Below are 6,460 nucleotides of genomic sequence, written 5' to 3' on the forward strand. Positions count from 1 at the left end.
AGATTCAGTGAAAACTAGCTTACACTGGTTAAGTGGCACTTTGGATGATTAGAAATCAGGGCGACTTAGGGAAACACTTTATTTGTGATTGCTAAATAATCTTGTTCTAGTGTTTCCACGCGTTGAAATCGTGCCAAGGCAGCTATGTATTTTTTGGATTGAGCGGATCTGGGCACCAACACCAAAGAATGAATTTAGATGGAGAATGAAAATATTTAGCTTTTTAAGCAGATAATTAGACTCGTCATTCTTGCGCATTTATTTACCTCTTTTGATAATCAAAAGCAGTATTCATTATTCATTTTTTATATATTTAAAATATTTGTTTGGGCTTAAAATAAGTTAAGGAATTACAAAGGCTTATTTTTAAATAAGCTGAATATGACAAAAACATACTATAAATTATTTAAAAATCGATCAAATTAATGCTTTTGAAGATGAAGATAATGGAACTTTTTTTTGGGTCCTGGCAATTGATCCCAGTTTAAAAGATTTCCAAATTTGAATTAAAACGAGATTTAGGTTTAAAAATCTAAGCCATCCTTTTGGAAATCCCGACGAAAAATAGGATTTTAAGATTTTAGGATTGCTTGTGCTTATTTAAGCCATAAACCTAAAGGAAATCAAGGGGACGCGCCAGTCTTTAATACTCAATAATTCAATCACAATATTGAACTTAAAATTAAAAACGGTTTATTTTGTTGATCTTTTAATTAAGCTTAATCAGCTTTTAATTATATATTTGTACATTTAAAAAAAAATATTAAAAAAAAAATTTTCCTTCTTTTCCCTAAATAAGAATTGAGAATTGAGTGAGAACTGCGTAAAAAACAAATTATTAAATTTCTTTATATTGCTTCTTTGTTTTGAGTGTCAAAGCATTGCTCAGAATGAGGTCACTAGTGATTGTAGAGAAATTATCTGTGATTGAAACATATAACAAGAAATATTTACTTGGAGTCTAGAACTCTAAGCTGTAAAGATAAGTGTATTTTTTTCTCCCCATGTAAGGCATCGTATCAGGAAATTAATAAAGTATAGATGGAATTTCCAAGTCGATAAGAATATTTACGTGCACAAAAGAACAGTACTAACACTTTTTAAATTAGTCGATATAAATATTTATATAAAGTAAAAACTATTTACTCCAATTGTTGTAGTATTTTACAAATAGGTATTTGTTATTAACAATAGAAAGTAATTGAACAATTATTTGAACATAGCTTTAATAATTTTTTGTTTTAAGGGTATTTGCAGTTGGCTGCAAAATATAACCATTCTCTGTTTATATAAATTGTGAAAAATACATTTAATGTTATTATCATAATGAAGTTACTAGTGAGCAGTCTACGAAATATTTTAAATAAAAGAATTGCCAAACTGTTTTTATGCAGGTTGTATTTGTCAATTTAATGGTCATTGATTTTGTGGTGGCGCAGTGGAAATATCAGTGGCAATGGACGGCCCCAGCACACTCGTTCCGTACTTATTGTGATTGGAAAACAGGGACATATAAGTGCACCAGGGAAAGTTGCACTCACTCGTTCGACGGCAAAAAAGAATGTACTACAGCAGAAGTTCCAGCAACTGGATTCCCTACAGGAAATAATGGATATATCCTAAACTCAGGGATCGGAGGTGCCAGTTATTCAACTCGGAGACATTGCAGATGGCACAACGGTATAAAAACTTGCACCTATCAACGCTGCACGTATATTAACGGTATGCAGCAATGTTCCCCAAGCGATGGATACCCAAATAACGAACAAATTACCAATGAAAATAAACGAAAACACGAAATTTCTCATTCAGAATTTCCTGGAAGATTTAACTGATAAGTGAAATTGTTTCATGTCAAAGTTAGCAATTTGACAACAAACAAAAATTAAGCATCATTATTATGCATACGCTTTCTTTACACGACTTAAACTTAAATTAATTGTCATTAACTAACATTAAATAAATCATCAATATTTTTCTGCAAAATGGCCTTTATTTATATTTATTAGTGCAAGCAGCAGTTAATGAAAATTAAGAATTTAAAGTAGTTACAATTTGGGAAAAAATATATTTTTTGAAATTTTATTTTTCTTGTATATTTTACTACGTGAGATCAGTTTAAAATAGTTTCAATTTATTCCAATGAATGATGGTTTCGTGTTATTTTTCATATCAGCTCAATATTTGGTTAGCATCAGAAAATATTCTTTAAAATAATATTTAAGAAAAAAAATAATACACATATTACAATTTATAATATATGTATAAATGCACCCATGCTCATTCATCTTATCAACTCTTTCTATTTTTGAAATGATAATTGAGTTTCAATTTTCGTTTAACTGAGGCTGAAAAGGCTGGTTCCAGACGCTCCACAACGACGGCAGACAATAGCGATAGGAAAAGAATTATTAATCACAAGCGGGGTCTGTCTCGGGTCACGACTATTAGCTCAGCTTAATGTAGCTCCGAACGAAACTCATTGCCAGCAAGTAATTGTTCTGAAGCCGCCGAAAGATTATTTCCCCAATTGAGTAACATGAAATGAAACCAAATATACAGTCAAAAAAATGTTTATTATGTGTTTAAAGTGCAAATGTCTGGCAACTTACAAAATTCTGCCTTGATTTTATTTGAATACTTGAACTATTAATTCATATTTGCACAAAAAAAAATCTACATATTGGTCCGATTCGAATAAACTATTTCTAAATATATTTATATGTACACCTCGGTCGAGATTTTTTCAAGCTAATTTAATTTTAGTATATATACAAAATTAGCTGTATCTAAAGATTCTTTGAAACGGATTTTCTTAAAAAGATTCACGCATTGCGTGGAAAAACAAACCGGGAAATTATTTGAGTGGGTGTAAGTGTGGAGTACTGTGTGCTGTGTGCAAGGAAGGTGGAAATGCTTAAGTGGCATTTTCAGGAGTCTTCGAATTTTGCTCCTGCAGGGGGTTAAAGATGCAGTCAAGTGCAAAAGACCAACCGGCCAGGTCTATTTCGACCACCCAAGCCCCACTGGGTCAGCAGTTGTTGTATCTGGAAACTTCCGGTTCGTCACTCCTATTTAACGCTGTGGTTGAGGGCTGCGAGTGTGGGAAGATGTAGAAACAATGTGCAGTCATTGAGCGCAAATGTGCCAAATAATGACTTGCAGGCGAGCGAGTGCAATTTATATGATAAGCAACAAAAATAAATTGCAAGCAATTCATTTTACTTAAATGCAGTGCAGGGCAACAACAACTGCCGAGTTGGCAGCTTTACCCCTTTTTCAGGTGAGTGTGGTTGCGTATGTGGACGAAAAATACTTGGCTCAGTTGTGCATACAAAGTAGATATATATCATTTTAATTTTTCTGCAACGTTTGCAGCCTGACTTGATTTACTTGGGTGACGCCTAATGAAGCTAGAGCTGCAAATAGGAAATGGAAACAAGCAGCAAAAATATCGATTGGTTGGGTTAAAAAATTCCAAGTCCATTGCATACTTTCGGAGAGTTAATCTAAGTCAAATCTTTACTTCTGAAAGCTATGTCGATGCATTGTTTTGAAAACTTTATTATTGATTAAGCTTTGACATATTATTTTATAGCTTTAAAAATGTATAACAAATTTAGAACTCATCTTAAATAGCTTTTACCACTTCGGGCTGTCACAAAAGTGGGTATGTGATTTTTTAGATATTTTAATACCCTTGCAGAGGGTATTCTAATTTGTTATATATATAGTTATTTAAAGTAATTTCAGGCTTAAGTTGTATAAAACTCAGACGACAGTATCATACAGCTGCCATTGAAACGATCGATAAATTTATCGGAAAATCGAGCTAGCTTCATTGTTTTTAAACACCTAAATCGAAACAGAGAATATTTAATTTTTTTGTAACAGCAGCAAGGGAATAGAAATTCGGCTTGCCGAAGTTGCTTTCCTTTCTATTTATTTTTTATTTATTACATGCAATAAACATGACGCGATTGCGAAGAAAAGTAGCTGCATGAATGGCTATGCTGGGAAACGGAGGAGCAGCGGCAATGGGCTATTCTGACAACAAGGACACATCCAGTGGTCCATAGTGCTCGTATTCATATGCAAAATTAATACTGGCTAGGGACTCCAGATGGGGACTTTGGCTATGGAAAGTTCAAGCCTCGACCAGGCCAGGTGCGATGTCATTCAACGACATTGCAGCGGACACACAAAGGACACCAAGAAGTGCAGGATGTTGGGCGGAGGATCTATATTCCATACACATGTAAAATACACTTACCAATTCATTTTTTTCTAGACATTCTCAGAAATGTCGTTTAGGCTTAAATTGAAGCATGTTATCACAAAAAATTGTACTTCTTTAAAGGTTTGAAATGTATAGAAGAAGGTAATTGTTTAACAATAAAAGAAAAAACTTTAATATGTGAATACATCGCTGCGAGCTGTATTTTTTAGGAACTTGGTATTAGTTTGAATTTAAAATAAATAAGACATAATAAGCTTTTTCATATCTATATTCTCTTTTCACAAAAAAATTTAATTAAATAATAGTTAATTTATTTAAGCGAACAAAAAAACTGTGGATTGTATAAACACTTATTTTTTGTTCATTTAAAAAATATATAAAGATTATGTATGTCTATAATTGCTATAATTTAAAGGATGGACTTTTATATTAATTAACATTATTTTAATCATATGAATCAGTTAATGGACCCAACTTGGTCGAAAAGCTTGGCCTGCAACAGCGAAGTGCAGCACATCCGTTGACCTGACAGCTATAGCTGGGGTAACCTGTCCCGTCATCACTCTTCTCCTCGCTGCCCCATCATTCACCATTGCGCCCCCCATTTTCGCTCGGTGTATGTATGTGCTGCGTCCTTCATTGTTGAAAGCTGAACCTTGGGAGCAATCAGTGGATTATACGCTGCTTTACAAAAGCGGGCGACGCGTCGCCATCCCAGGAGACCTATGACCCGACCCCGACCCCCCAAACCGCTCCTGCTGCACTCAACACTTTTTCAGAACCCCCACACTTATTGTTCGTTAAGAGTTGGGCCTGTGTGGGCTGAAACATAAATTTAACTGCGAGCTCATGGAGCCGTGTGACAAGGCCGCAGGAATTCAAAACAAAAGTTGCAACAAATACCGAGCACGCCATAAAGACAACAACAACGGCAAATACATAGACATAAATTGCAGGCTCGGCCACTCCCACGCCCAGTTCTGCTGGCCCTTTCTGTCTCTGGCAAGCAAAAAGCAAAAAGAATGACAGGAAACCGGATGTGAGTGCATGCCTTTTGTGCATGCAACGAATTATTCAGTTGACACACAGGATGTGTGCTTTGCTGTTCATGTTGTTGCCACTGCCACAGTTGCTGGTTGCTGGTTGCTGGTAGCTGGCTGCTGGTTTGTTTGCCCGCTTCCCTCAGAGGATCTGCTCCCGGATCCTAGCCCAGTTTTATTTTTAATTTCGTAACCATGACAATTGGTGAAAAATTAACACACTCACTCCACTTCCACCAGTTGTTAAAACTAAAAGCACGGATTGGACAAAACCAGCTTAAATCGGTTAGTCTGTAAAACGAGTCACACAGATTTTACGGTATATATATTTTCTCTATTTTTGTTGGAACAAATTCAGCCTCTTAGTCTTAAACTGGTCTTAATATATTTTTATCCCACAATTTGATTTTAGCAAAGGAATTCATGGCCATAGTATTGCTATTGAAATATAGTCACAACATTAAACTCCATTTAACTTAAGAAAAATATTTGTAAAATTAAGGTTAAGGGACTTAATGCCTCTATAAAAGTCTGTAGATATCTGCATCGAATTCAAGAGAGATATAGGAAATAAAATGCGCTTTACGATCGCATTTGTATTATACTTATATAGAAATTATTCTGGCAAAGTGCATGTCTCCGTACTCAAACAACGAAAAAATGCGGAAGCATTCAATTTTGCCGTACACATGATATATATATATATATATATGAGCTCAGCTTTTAAAGCAATTTTTTTCGTTTTATGCGGACAAAACTCATAAATAATAAAGGGAACCCAAAGCAATGTAAAAGGTCGATGCTGGGAAATTGTGGGATGGCTGGATGCGATGAAAAAGATGAGTAATCAAAAAGTGCGTGCTAACTAAATTGTTATTGCTTTCAAATGTCACGTATCATTATCATAATTTTTTCGCTTGACATTTTTAAGTAGCTGCCATAAATGTTTATAACTTCTGCACACAGAAAGTGTTTCTATTAACTTGGCCCAAGTTGCCACCCCCTGCGGGCCGTGGGCCTCTTAACATTATTGGACCCGAGGGACGAGCGGCAAAACAGGAACGGAGAGGACGAAGTCCTTGGGCCACACACGTACATAGGCACCTTGACATTCATAATTCATAATTTATGACTGCATCTAAACGAGGGCCCTTTTTCTATATACATTATAATTCAAATG

Source organism: Drosophila rhopaloa, unplaced genomic scaffold (assembly GCF_018152115.1).
Source record: "Drosophila rhopaloa isolate 14029-0021.01 unplaced genomic scaffold, ASM1815211v1 contig_2, whole genome shotgun sequence".
NCBI classification, from domain to species: domain Eukaryota; kingdom Metazoa; phylum Arthropoda; class Insecta; order Diptera; family Drosophilidae; genus Drosophila; species Drosophila rhopaloa.